The sequence below is a fragment of the Oncorhynchus masou genome, chromosome 7 (genome assembly GCF_036934945.1).
Source record: "Oncorhynchus masou masou isolate Uvic2021 chromosome 7, UVic_Omas_1.1, whole genome shotgun sequence".
NCBI lineage: Eukaryota > Metazoa > Chordata > Actinopteri > Salmoniformes > Salmonidae > Oncorhynchus > Oncorhynchus masou.
In genome coordinates, this window is record NC_088218.1 from 27,060,767 (window position 1) to 27,076,208 (window position 15,442).

A 15,442-nucleotide genomic window follows, 5' to 3' on the forward strand; every position below is an offset into this window, starting at 1 on the left:
ACATTCTCATTTACAGCAAGGATCTCGGGAATAGTTACAAGGCAGAGGAGGGGGGCAAGAATGGGCCAATTGGAAGCTGGGGATGATTAAATTGCCATGATGAGGGCCAAATTGGGAATTTAGCCAGGACACCGGGGTTAACACCCAAACTCTTACTAGGACTGGGTGATATATCAAATTAATTCAAATGTATGTTGTGGCACAATGTTCCAAAATGCCTGTATCGTAAGAATCAAGGTTATTTATTTATTTCCGTTTTTTATGAGTGTTCTTCTGTCTTTTTGGTCTCGTCTCCTTCACTCCTTCTGTGTTGTGTGCACCTTTCCACAGACAGCAAGTCCCTCTCCGCTTCCACTCACAACAACAAAATACAAAAGATAAACTTGCTCTTTGCATTTGAAGTTTTGGTCCAACAGAAGCGGTAATATGGACACAGAAAAACGTAGACATTTTATTGTAATACATGAGAACTTAACCTTTTTAACGACACCCTTTTTATGTCTCAACTCCCAAAATGTAGAACAGAGCAGGCCCTACTAAAACGAGAGTATGGAAAATGAATGCTCAGTTTGTACCGCTAGCAGCATTTTAGCCACAGACGTATGTGCTAGAGGTCTATTCTGTGTTTTAGAAATGTGCAATGAGAATAAAAAATATGCAATTATATAATGAATTGGCAACTCGTTCTCATTCTGAGAAATAAGCATCTTCTCATCAAGTTAGGCCGCTTTGATTTCAATATCTAAACAAAGTGAACAGGCTATGTTTTTCAAGCAGTTGGAAGCAGGAAGGTGTGTCCATAACAGTTCAACTGTTCTACGTTGTTAGAAAGAAAATTGATACAGGTACTCACTAGCACATAGGCTTGTGCTTGAGAGATTGTTTATGAGATCTGTGCTAATTTTCCATAACGCCTGCTTTAAGAAGTTGGTCATTATTAGTGGATGCGCATTTTTCATGGTTCTGGTTACGAAAGGGCATTTTTATAGACAAACTTGAAAGCCAGATCAGTGATTATTGCAACAACAAAAAGGAGGTTAAACTAATTTGATTAAATAATTCATTACATTATTCCTGACTGTTTGAAATGCAGTGTATTGAGCTTTAATTGCGCAACAACGCCTATTTAGAAAAAAACGTTAAAAAAATAAAACGAGATACCCAACATGGTCAATGGTATGTGGACACCTGCTCATTGAACATCTCATTCCAAAATCATGGGCATTAATTTGAAGAGGCGATAACAGCCTCTACTCTTCTTGGAAGGCTTTCCACTAGATGTTGGAACATTACTGCGGGGACCTGCTTCCATTCAGCCACAAAAGCATTAGTGAGGTCGGCACTGATGTTGGGCAATGAAGCCCGTCTCGCAGTTGGCTTTCCAATTCATCCCAAAGGTGTTTGGTGGGGTTGAGGTCAAGGCTCTGTGTAGGCCAGTCAAGTTCTTCCACAATGATCGACAAAGCATTTCTGTATGGACCTCAGTTTGTGCAAGGGGGCATTGCTATGCTGAAACAGGAAAGGGCCTTCCCCAAACTGCTGTCACAAAGTTGGAAGAACAGAATCGTCTACAATGTCATTGTAATGTTAAGATTTCCTGTCACTGAAACTTAGGGGCAAAACCCGAACCATGAAAAACAGCCCCAGACTGTTATTCCTCCTCCGCCAGATGGTGAAGCGTGATTCATCATTTCAGAGAACGTGTTTCCACTGCTCTAGAGGCCATAGGCGGTGGGCTTTACACTACTCCAGCTGACGCTTGGCATTGCGCATGGTGATCTTAGGCTTTGTGTGCAGCTGTTCAGCCATGGATCCCATTCATGAAGCTCTCAACGAACAGTTATTGTACTGACGTTGCTTCCAGAGGCTGTTCGGAACTCAGTAATGCGTGATGCAACCGAGGACAGACAATTTTTACGCGCTACGCGCTTTCATGGCAGTCCCGTTCTGTGAGCTTGTGTGGTCTAACCACTTCGCGGCTGAGCCATTGTTGCGCCTAGACGTTTCCACTTCACAAAAACAGCACTTACAGTTTACAGGAGCAGCTCTAGCAGGGCAGAAATGTGACCAACTGACTTGTTGGAAAGGTGGTATCCAGTGGTACAAAGTACTTAAGTAAAAATACTTTAAAGTACTACGTATGTCGTTTTTTAGAGTATCTGTACTTTACTATTTATATTTTTGACAACTTTTACATCACGACACAGTCCTAAAGAAAATATTGTACTTTTTACTCCATACATTTTCCCTGACAACCAAAAGTACTCGTTACATTGTGAATGCTTAGCAAGACAGGAAAATTGTCAAAATCACACACTTAACAAGAGAACACGTGGTCATCCCTACTGCCTCTGGCCTGGCGGACTCACTAAACATAAATGCATCTTTTGTAAATAAGGTCTGAGTGTTGGAGTGTGCCCCTGGCTATCCATACAGAAAATGGTGCTGTCTGCTTTGCTTAATATATGGAATTTGAAACGATTTATACTTGTACTTTTGATACGTAAGTATATTTTAGCAATTACATTTACTTTTGATACTATAAGTATATTTAAAACCAAATACATTTAGAATTTTACTCAAGTAGTATTTTACTGGCTGACTTTCACTTTTACTTGAGTAACTTTCTATTAAGTTATCTATACCTTTACTCAAGTATGAAAATTGGGTACTTTTTCCACCACTGGTGGCATCCTATGACGATGCCACATTGAAAGTCACTGAGCTCCTCAGTCCGGGCCATTCTGCTGGCAATGTTTGTCTATGGAGATTGCATGGCTGTGTGCTTGATTTTATACCTGTCAGCAACGGGTGTGGCTGAAATACCTGAATCCACACATTTGAAGGGATGTCTACATACTTTTGGCCATGTAGCGTATTTATTGTGAATCACACAAGTTTGAAAAAAAATCTAGATATGATTTTTTTTATCACACAGCCTTAACTCTTACGATAAGTGCCATGGGATCTTTAGTGACCAGAGTTAGGACATCCGTTTAACGACCCATCCGAAAGACGGTACCCTACACAGGGCAATGTCCCCAATCTCTGCCATGGTGCATTGGGATCTTTTTTTAGACCGGAGGAAAGAGTGCCTCCTACTGGACCTCCAACACTACTGGATCTCCCATCCAGGGACTGACCAGCACCGGCCCTGCTTAGCTTCAGAAGCAAGCTAGCAGTGGGATGCAGGGTGGTATGCTGCTGGCTTAAATCGGTGTTCAAGAAACCGTCAAAAGAGACGGTGGTATTTCCGTACCTTCTGGGAACGTCTGGATTTTCTTGTGGATGTCAGCGGCGATGGCCGCCGCCTCCACTTCGTGGTCGCTGGCAGAGATGCGTCCGTAGCGGATGTTGTCGCGGATGTTGTCGTTGAAGAGGACTGTGTCCTGGGGCACCACGCCGATGTGGGCACGCAGAGACACCTGCTTCACCTGCACCCAGAAATGAAGAGTCTCAGATGACACTTAAGCAGTAAAGGGTGAAACGGGGAGGCACTACCTGGACTTGTAAAACCACCAGAGCCATTGAAAACAAAATGTTATATACAGCATGTGATTAGACAGATAGCCTGGGAACTATTCTTGCAACTGGGCAAATTACTCACCTTAGAGATGTCCTGGCCATCGATGCGGATGCATCCCCCCTGGACGTCATAGAAACGGAACAGCAGGCGAAGGAGGGTGCTCTTACCGCACCCTGACTTGCCAACCTAGGGGCGTCCACACACAAACACAGACAGTTGAGAAGCGAGAACAATCGACAGATCCAAACCATCACGATTGTTGAGAAAAAGAGAGAAATTAACCACTCTTCAAGACCGAAGTCTAGTATTATTTTCTTTAAGAGCCACTGAACACGCTGATTGGCACGTGTTTTTTCTGTTGCCATTCAAAAAACAAGATTTCAGTCTCGAAAGTGTGTTTCCTGACCGATTCCGCGTTTGGTTAATGATGTTTGTCCCCCATGAGACACTGCAGACGCAGAAGCCTATTTCACGTTCCCTCAAAATCCCAAAAATGAATCTAAGATAATGCAACAAATCTGTAATTAATTTAGCTGTTTTTTACTGATGTTTAAGTGGAGCAATTTTACATCTAACTAAGGTGTTTGGTGCAGTATTTCGTAAGTAAAAAAAAATATGCGTGTGGTGTTATGTAAACAAAGCCAGAGCCGCTGGGCAGTTCTGTCTCTCTGTCTATGCTATTGGATAGAGAGCAATCACCACAGCTGTTCACCCCATTTTTGTGGGCAAATGAACGTCGCACACTTTGTAGTCAATTTTGACACTAGAATAACTATTTCTGACTCATATCAACGCCACATAGGCCGTTTTCAAAGGGATGTATTGTTTTTTAAAGGCAGTCGCTCTTTAACCTCTGGGTAATGCTTGGAATTCAATCTTACCAATGCAACAGTATGGCCTGGCTGCACAGTGAATGATACGTCCTTAAGAATCTCCTTCCTTAAAAAAAAACAGGAAATTGGAAGGGGGGACTAGCAAGCAAGTCACAGCAATGTACAAGTCACAGCAATGAAGAATTGAGTGCCACAGAAAGTATTTGACCCCACAAAATTTCTTTCATGTTTGTGTTGCTGCTTTCCAATATTTTTAGGGGGGGGTTCTGGCAGGGGGGGATATTTTCGGCACAACATCGGAAAAAATTGAGAGGTGCTGGATCATTAGTTCAAAGAAGACCTAAAAATACATCTAAGTGATCTAAGCAAGGACTTACCCGTCAGTGTAGCTAAAGTACACATTCTCAAACTCCACTTTTCCCAGTTTATAGAGAAGGTTCCCTGCATTCACCACGTCCTTCACCTGAAGGGAAGTCAAAGTAAATCTATTTGACCAAAAAACTATTTCCCATAATGCAGTGCAAAGAAATCCTGACAGACACCAAAATGCTGGTCATTGACTCTCGCGTATTTGGTCAGCTGCTCGATTAAGTTCTAGGTCCACACATGTTAAGAGAAGAAATCAATTGCTAGACCAAGGAGTGGAACTGGATCAAGGAGCTCCACTCTCTCTGTTCGCAAATTACGGGCAGAAAGTCTATCCCACTTCTGAAATTCGAAAGATGCTAAGACCTGCGAAATCGGGATTTGTACCCGTGTCGAAAACCAAACACGGGAACTACTACTGTTCGTTATCCTACGCATCCCAATCTCTCGGTTAACACGCATCATCTTCCCATGAGAGATTGGTCAACATCAACATTAGTCATCGACAACCAATTTCAAAATTACCTCCTCTTCCTCGGTGAAGAGCTTAAACATGCTCTCCATGTCGATGAAGGACTTCTGGATGATTCTGTGGAGGATGAAGACCAATGTATTATACAGAGCCCGTTTTGCATTATGAGTACTGTAATACATGATGCCTTTCATAGATTTATCTCAATAGTCTAGCTTCATTTGCTTGTGTCTTTCCTGATCTAGTAACACATGACAGGTGAAGCAATATGCTTTTAGCTGTAAGTGATAGCCATAAAGGAGACTAGGGAAGGATGTAAGGAAGTAGAATTGAAACTCAGCCCATAACACCTCTTACCTGTAGTAGGTTCCAAACCAGTTGAGAGGGGTGTAGAGCTGGATGATGTAGGTGCCAAAGAGGATAAAGTCTCCAAGCTGGGGATAGAGGGCACTAACCTGGTTAAATGTATCATAACACTTCACACACCATATTTAGTATTAAGAAAAACATGTAACATCACTCAGTGTTATAGGATTCTTTTCTTCAAACATGCATTTTTCAAGCATGAAACCATAGCAAGGCTGCTTGGCCTTATAGTGATGCAATACGTCCATGTTTTGCATTTGTATTGATTCTGTTTGTCTGCAAGGCAAGCTGCAAGAATAATTTCCTTATTAGAGTACAATGAAGATTTAGAATCTAATGTAGGACATAGAGATGAAAAACAGCGTAGCCCAAGCATAGTGAAAGAGAAAAGCGGCCTGAGATTGAGGTGAGACAGTTGAGCTTTTTGCACTACTGAGCCAAACCAAGCTGCCGTGGCCTGGTTATGCCTCCAGACATTCACCGTAGTTGCTGTAACCATGCTGAAAAGCACAATGTGAAAAGAGCCAGCAGTTTGTTTTAGAATGGCTCAATAGTGTGAAAAAGGTAACAAAATTAGTATCGAGGCCCTTAACATGAAGTTGTAAAATACTGAACTCCCCTTTAAAATGGTTTCTCATCCTGAAAGTGTCTGTTTAACAAAAACCAAACCAGTTTTACAGTTTTTCCTGGCTCATAGACTATTATTGTCAGGGTGAGGAACTGTTACATTCATTTGTAAAATACTGAACTTTCATTCCATGTCATTTCAGCAAGCCATGACACCCACCAGCTCAGATTTTTCTGAAATTGCTTTTGTAGTTAGAAACAGATAACATTTGCATTCCTGTAAAATTATGTTGTTATACTTTAATCTCTGAGAAATTAAGATAATTCATTGCATCCAAATATGCCCTTTTAATTGTTAGGATTCACATAATATTCAACAAATATAGCAGTGGGGTATGTTGAGCCATTTTTTACATTCAGCATCGCTACGTCAAGGGAAATATAGCATTATTTCTGACAAAGATTTCTAAAGTACACACACTACATGACCAAAAGTAGGTGGACACCTGCTCGTCGAACATCTCGTTCCAAAATCACAGGAATTATTTTGGAGTTGGTCCCCCCTTTGCTGCTGTAACAGCCGCCACTCTTCTGGGAAACAAAGTACTGAGTAAAGGGTCTGAATACTTACGTAAATGCGATTTAATTATTTTTTTTTATATACATTTCCTAAAAAAACTATTTTTGCTTTGTTATTATGGGGTATTGTGTGTAGATTGTTTTTCCCCCTCATCAATGTAATACATTTTAGAATAAGGCTATAACGTAACAAATGTGGAAAATATATTATTTAATGACAAAGCAACATTTTTTTTTTATCAGGGTGATGAATGAAATATCTAGTTTACAAATGAGTATTTGGTCAATAACAAAAGTTTATCATCTCAATACTTTGTTATATACCCTTTGTTGGCAATGACAGAGGTCAAACGTTTTCTGTAAGTCTTCACAAGGTTTTCACACACTGCTGCTGGTATTTTGGCCCATTCCTGCATGCAGATCTCCTCTAGAGCAGTGATGTTTTGGGGCTGTTGCTGGGCAACACAGACTTTTACCTCCCTCCAAAGATTTTCTATGGGGTTGAGATCTGGAGACTGGCTAGGCCACTCCAGGACCTTGAAATGCTTCTTACGAAGCCACTCCTTCATTGCCCGGGCGGTGTGTTTGGGATCATTGTCATGCTGAAAGACCCAGCCACGTTTCATCTTCAATGCCCTTGCTGATGGAAGGAGGTTTTCACTCAAAATCTCACGATACATGGCACCATTCATTTGTTCCTTTACACGGATCAGTCGTCATGGTTCCTTTGCAGAAAAACAGCCCCAAAGCATGATGTTTCCACCCCCATGCTTCACAGTAGGTATGGTGTTCTTTGGATGCAACTCGGCATTCTCCCAATCTTCTTCTGGATCATCCAAATGCTCTCTAGCAAACTTCAGATGGGCCTGGACATGTACTGGCTTAAGCAGGGGGACACGTCTGGCACTGCAGGATTTGAGTCCCTGGGGGCGTAGCGTGTTACTGATGGTAGGCTTTGTTACTTTGGTCCCAGCTCTGTGCAGGTCATTCACTAGGTCCCCCCGTGTGGTTCTGGGATTTTTGCTCATAGTTCTTGTGATCATTTTGACCCCACGGGGTGAGATCTTGCGTGGAGCCCCAGATCGAGGGAGATTATCAGTGGTCTTGTATGTCTTCCATTTCCTAATAATTGCTCCCACAGTTGATTTCTTCAAAACAAGCTGCTTACCTATTGCAGATTCAGTCTTCACAGCCTGGTGCAGGTCTACAACTTTGTTTCTGGTGTCCTTTGACAGCCCTTTGGTCTTGGCTATAGTGGAGTTTGGAGCGTGACTGTTTGAGGTTGTGGACAGGTGTCTTTTATACTGATAACAAGTTCAAACAGGTGCCATTAATACAGGTAACGAGTGGAGGACAGAGTGTAAAGAAGAAGTTACAGGTCTGTGAGAGCCAGAAATCTTGCTTGTTTGTAGGTGACCAAATACTCATTTTCCACCATAATTTGCAAATAAATTCATTAAAAATCCTACAATGTTGTCGTAACCGGCCGCGACCGGGAGGTCCCTGGGGCGACGCACAATTGGCCCTGCGTCGTCCGGGTTAGGGAGGGTTTGGCCGGAAGGGAAATCCTTGTCTCATCGCGTACCAGCGACTCCTGTGGCGGGCCGGGCGCAGTGCACGCTAACCAAGGCTGCCAGGTGCACAGTGTTTCCTCCGACAAATTGGTGCGGCTGGCTTCCGGGTTGGATGTGCGCTGTGTTAAGAAGCAGTGCGGCTTGGTTGGGTTGTGTATCGGAGAACGCATGACTTTCAACCTTCGTCTCTCCTGAGCCGTACAGGAGTTGTAGCGATGAGACAAGATAGTAGCTACTAAACAATTGGACACCACGAAATTGGGGAGAAAAAGGGGTAAAAAATAAATAAATCAATCCTACAATGTGATTTTCTGGATTTTTTCTCTCATTTTGTCTATCACAGTTGACGTGTACCTATGATGAAAATTACAGGCCTCTCTCATCTTTTTAAGTTGGAGAACTTGCACAATTGGTGGCTGACTAAATACTTTCTTGCCCCACTGTATGTCCGGGAGCTTATAGGTGCCTTGGTGGAAAAGGGGGGTAACATCTCACAGAAAGAACTGGCAAATCTGGTGCAGTCCATGAGGAGGAGATGCACTGTAGTACTTAATGCAGCTGGTGGCCACACCAGATACTGACTGTTACTTTTGATTTTTACCCCACCTTTGTTTCAGGGACACATTATTCCATTTCTGTTAGTCACATGTCTGTGAAACTTGTTCAGTTTATGTCTCAGTTGTTGAATCTTGTTATGTTCATACAAATATTTACACATGTTAAGTTTGCTGAAAAGAAACGCAGTGTACAGTGAGGACGTTTCTTTTTTTACTGAGTTTATTATTATTTATTTATTGAAGATTATATAAATCCTATAAATTAAAATAGCCAATTTGGGTGCAATCAATTAGCTTAATTTATCCTAGATCAAATTATACATTTCAACAAAACAATGTTTCAGGAATGCTAATCTTATCTGTTTCTAACTAAAGAAAGATTTCAGCACAATCTGAGAAAGTGGGTGTCAAAATCCTCTTTCTTCTCCTTTTCGAGGTGGAATGACCCTTAAGCTAGCAAGCACTCTGAGCTCAGTACCTTAAACTTGCCCTCCTGGAAAAAGTAGGCACAGAGCAGTGAGCCTGCCAGTAGGCCTGAGCCAACAATCAGGTTCTGGGTCTGGTTCAGGAAGGCCAGAGAGGCTTGGGTCTTCCATTCTGAAATCTAGGATGGGAGGGGACAGACAGACAGAATGCAAATGCAACATTACATTCAATATAGTTATAGCCTGGTCCCAGATCTGTTTGTGCTGTCTTGCCAACTCCTATAGTCATTGTTATGCAGACCATAAATACAACATTATAATAGAGTTAAAGCCTGGTCCCAGATCTGCTTGTGCTGTCGAAAAGACCTGGAAACAACAGATTTACAAAAGGTAAAGAGCAACATCTACTGGTGGCCGTTCTAAAATCATAGCACATCAATAATGGCAAGCTCAATCAATCAACATTTCAATCAAATGTATTTTAGAAAGGCCTTTTTACATCAGCAGTTGTCACAAAGTGCTTATATAGATACCCAGCCTAAAAGCCCATAGAGCAAACAATGCAGATGCACAAGCACATTGGCGTGGAAAAACTCCATAGAAAGGATGGAACCTAGGCAGAAACCAGGCTCTGAGAGGTGGCCAGTCCTCTTATGGCTGTGCATTATAAGAGTACATGGCCATCAAGGCCAGATCTTTCTTCAAGACATTCAACTTTTCATCTATGACCAGCAGGGTCAAATAATAAATCTGTGGTTATAGAGGGTGCAACAGTTCAGCATCTCAGGAGTAAATGCTGGCTTTTCATAGCCAAGCATTCAAAAGGCATTCAAATCAGGTCGGGGGGGCGTAGAGATGGAGAAGCTCGAACTATGCATGCATCTAAGGTGGTCAAACACATCTACCCGAATAACCAAAGCAAGCACTCTGGTGTAACTTAACACAGATCTACATTCTCAACTCTTCAGCGTTTGACATCTATAGTCTAGATTACCTGATATTTCAGGATGGCGTCCTCAAAACGGTTCACTTCATAATTTTCTGCGTTGTAGTACTTCACCTGTTGGAAAAACAGTCATGAAGCAACTTTGAAGCTGCAAAAATGTAATGTGTTTGTGGACAGCTTCATGTGCCAGGTGGGGATTCTGGATTGTGTTCATTAGGCACCCAACAGACTTAACATTTTCCTTTGTGTGTCCTGTGGTGGTTATTTCTTTATTATCAAATGAGGAGAAACAAACGTATCACACAAGTCAGAGTTGTACTTAAACAAAAATATTTATGAACTTATTAATAAGGAAAGCAGGTCATGATGTGAGTGCTCTGCAATAACAAGGCTGGTCAACCCAACACTCTTGATTGTTGGGTTGTGACATACACCCACTTAGTCAACATGACAAACAACATGTGGAATGGGTCACAAGGTGAGACTTGATATAAGAGAAAGGAGTATCCCCCAGCCAAATAGTATTTGTCATGTATACTTTTCTTATTGTACAGAAACCATAGTTTGGCCCCAAAGACAAGGTTCCTCTAATACCCGAGGCATCTCTCCCTGGTATCTAACAGTAAACAAGCACCAAATCATTCTATGAAATGCATGCTGTAGGAATTAATCACCAAACCATTCATAAATCAAAGGCTCCTCTCAGTTCACACACACAGATAAGCGAGTACTAATAGAACCCTATTATATTGCATAAAACAACCATTTGATGCAATAACAGTATTATAACTTAATCTTGTAATTTTTCCACTATAGTCCTTATGAACACGACCCAAGTATTGAGGTTATAAGTCAATGGGAGCATCTCTGTACCGTCTCAAAGTTGAGCAGGGAGTCCACTGCCTTGGACTTGGCGTTGTTGTCCTGGGTGTTCATGTCTCGCCTGTACTTAGTCCTCCATTCCGTGATGATGATGGTAAGGGCTGGAGCAATATATTGATAAACCATTATCAAATATTACATTGTTATTACCAGGGGTTGGAACCCGTTCAGGGAACAGAACCAAAAAAAACAAAAAATGAAGAAGGAAACTGATCTCTAGTGTTCCGGAATATAACCATTCTTTTTAAATCTTGAGAACTGGTTAATAATGAATGTTATTTTTGGTTCCAAAAATATTCCTCCCGATCTATTATGTTTATATAATTCTGTAAAGTTATAATGATAGTTATTGAGTACCACAGTATGAGCCATAATACCCATAAAATCTAGCGGTCAAACAAGGAAATGGTTCCAAAAAAATGGCGCCGACATGTCTCCAACAGATAGTTTTTTTGTTTGTTTATTTGCTCATGTTTGTAACTTGTTTTTTAAAACTTATTTTGTACATAATGTTGCCGTTACCGTCTCTTATGACCAAAAATAACTTCTGGACTTCAGGACTGCGATTACTCACCACAGACTGACAGAATCCTTTTTTTCTTTTAACGAGTCAAACGAGCCCAAAGCCAACGACATACTGCTTTCCAGGGAACAGGCCCAGATCCCCGTGATCTGCATGAAAAGGAGGTGGAGAAAAAGGGGCCGGTGTGCAGGCTGCCTTTTGAGAATTCGTAGGTGATCGAATAACTCACTTCCATCCATTCTGCTAGCAAACGTGCAATCTTTGTAAATAAAATAGATGACCTATGCGTACGTATAAACTACCAACGGGACATTCAAAAATGTAATATCTTATGCTTCACGGAGTTGTGGCTGAAAGACGACACTATCAACATACAGCTGGCCTGCAGAATAGAACAGCGGCATCTGGTAAGACAAGGGGCAGCGGTCTATGTATTTTTGTAAATAACAGCTGGTGCACGATATCAAAGGAAGTCTCCATCGATTGCTCGCCTGAGGTAGAGTATCTCATGATAAGCTGTAGACCACACTATCTACTTAGAGAGTTTTCATCTGTATTTTTCGTAGCTGTTTAGATACCACCACAGTTAGAGGCTGGCACTAAGACAGCATTGAAGGAGCTGTATTCCGCCATAAGCAAGCAAGAATACGCTCACCCATAGGCGGTGCTCCTAGTAGCCGCAGACTTTAATGCAGAGAAACATAGGCAACATCTGCACGGAGCTAAATGGTAGAGCTGCCGTTTTCAAGGAGCGGGACTAACCCGGAAGCTTATAAGAAATCCTGCTATGCCCCCCGACGAACCATCAAACAGGCAAAGCATCAATACAGGACTAAGATAGAATCGTACTACACCAGCTCTGAAGCTCGTCAGATGTGGCAGGGCTTGCAAACCATTACAGACTACAAAGGGAAGCACAGCCGAAAGCTGCCCAGTGTCAAGAGCCTACCAGACACTGAAAAATGCATGAGAGCACCTGCTGTTCCGGAAGACTGTGAGATCACCCTCTCTGCAGCCGATGTGAGTAAGACCTTTAAACAGGTCAACATTCACAGACAGATTACCAGGACGTGTACTCCGAGCATGTGCTGACCAACTGGCAAGTGTCTTCACTGACATTTTCAACCTCTTCCTGTCAAATTCTGTAATAACAACATGTTTTAAGGAGAGCACCATAGTGCCTGCGCCCAAGAATAATAAGGTAACCTGCAAAAATGACTACCGACCCGTAGCACTCACGTCTGTAGCCATGAAGTGCTTTGAAAGGCTGGTCATGGCTCACATCAACACCATTATCCCAGAAACCCTAGACCCACTCTAATTTGCATACTGCCCCAACAGATCCACAGATGATGCAATCTCTATTGCACTCCACACTGCCTTTTCCCACCTGGACAAAAGGAACACCTATGTGAGAATGCTATTCATTGACTACAGCTCTGCATTCAACACCATAGCGCCCTCAAAGCTCATCAATAAGCTAAGGACCCTGGGACTAAACACCTCCCTCTGTAACTGGATCCTGTACTTCCTGACAGGCCGCCCCCAGGTGGTAACAGGTGGTAACAGGTTGTAAGGGTAGGCAACAACACATCTGCCACGCTGATCCTCAACACAGGGGCCCCCCAGGGGTGTGTGCTCAGTCCCCTCCTGTACTCCCTGTTCACTCATGACTAAACGGCCAGGCACGTTTGCCGATTGAGACAACAGTGGTAGTCCTGATCACAGACAACGACGAGACAGCCTATAGGGAGGAGGTCCGAGACTTTGCAGTGTGATTCCAGGATAACAAACTCTCCCTCAACGTGACCAAGACAAAGGAGATGATTGTGGACTACAGGAAAAAGAGCACCGAGCACGCCCCCATTTTCATCGACAGGGCTGTAGTAGAGCAAGTTGAGAGCTTCAAGTTCCTTGGCGTCCACATCACCAACAAACTAATATGGTCCAAGCACACCAAGACAGTCGTGAAGAGGGCACGACAAAACCTATTCCCCTTTAGGAGACAGAAAAGATTTGGCATGTGTCCTCAGATCCTCAAAGGGTTCTACAGCTGCACCATCGAGAGCATCCTAACTGGTTGCATCACTGCCAGGTATGGCAACTGCTCTGCCTCGGACCGCAAGGCACTACAGAAGGTAGTGCAAAAGGCACAGAACATCATTGGGGCCAAGCTTCCTGCCATCCAGGACCTCCATACCAGGCGGTATCAGAGGAAGGGCCTAACAATTGTCAAAGACTCCAGCTACCCGAGTCATAGACTTTTCTCTCTGCTACCGCACAGCAAGTGGAACCGGAGCACCAAGTCTAGGTCCAAGAGGCTTCTAAACAGCTTCTTTCCCCAAGCCATAAGACTCCTGAACATCTAATAAAAGGCTACCAAGACTATTTGCATTGCCTCCCCCCTCCCTCTTTTACACCGCTGCTACTCTCTGTTGTTATCATCTATGCATAGCCACTTTAACAACTCTACCCTGCACATTGACTCTGTACCAGTACCCCTCTGGATATAGTCTCACAGCTGTTATTTTACTGCTGCTCTTTAATTACTTGTTACTTTACTTCTTATTCGTATTTTTTTAAACTGCATTGTTGGTTAGGGGCTCGTAAGTAAGCATTTCACTGTAAGGTCTACACCTTTTATATACGGTGCATGTGACTACTAAAATTTGATTCGATTTTAATCATTTTCCCACCATTTATTTTAGAAACACTTAAAATAAGGGTGGTGTTTCACCCTGGCGTGACGTTTTGATTACCGTGTAAATCTCTCAAAGACTAAGTTACGTTTTTTTTTACCCCTTTTTCTCCCCAATTTCGTGGTATCCAATTGTTGTAGTAGCTACTATCTTGTCTCATCACTACAACTCCCGTACGGGCTCGGGAGAGACGAAGGTTGAAAGTCATGCGTCCTCCGATACACAACCCAACCAGCCGCACTGCTTCTTAACACAGCGCACATCCAACCCAGAAGCCAGCCGCACCAATGTGCCGGAGGAAACACCGTGTACCTGGCAACCTTGGTTAGCGTGCACTGTGCCCGTCCCGCCACAGGGGTCACTGGTGCGCGATGAGACAAGGACACCGCGCTAGGACAAACACCGTGTACCTGGCAACCTTGGTTAGCATGCACTGCGCCCGTCCCGCCACAGGGGTCACTGGTGCGCGATGAGACAAGGACATCCCTACCGACCAAGCCCTCCCTAACCCGGACGACGCTAGGCCAATTGTGCGTCGCCCCACGGACCTCCCGGTCGCGGCCGGTTATGACAGAGCCTTTTTCAGTTTTTGATTTGTTAAAAAAGTTTGAAATATCCAATAAATGTCGTTCCACTTCATGATTGTGTCCCACTTGTTGTTGATTCTTCACAAAAAATACAGTTTTATATCTTTATGTTTGAAGCCTGAAATGTGGCAAAAGGTCGCAAAGTTCAAGGGGGCCGAATACTTTCGCAAGGCACTGTATCTATTTCATAATTATTAATATGTTTTTTGATCAGATATTATGCATTTTACTACCATTTTTACAAAATTCACATTACCGCAACAGTTTAAAAAAGTTAAACAAATACATTTATAATATTATTTATCATTGCTCCCATAATGAAACGGCCAGAGTTAAACATAACACTGAAAATACATTGAACACTAAAATATATATTTTTTAATTCCCCCAAAAAGTGGATGAAAAGGCCAAGTGGGGTAAAGGGGCTGTTATAGAAGAACAACCTCATTCTGAAGATACACTACCGTTCAAAAGTTTGGGGTCACTTAGAAATGTCCTTTTATTTTTAAAGAAAAGCCAATTTTCTACATATCAAATTGA

The 15,442-nt window shown here is 42.6% G+C and overlaps 1 pseudogene; it reads right to left on the reverse strand.

Annotated features, from left to right (window-relative positions):
• Positions 1–15,442, reverse strand: part of LOC135543612 (ATP-binding cassette sub-family B member 6-like) — a 35,953-nt pseudogene that overhangs the window by 4,496 nt on the left and 16,015 nt on the right.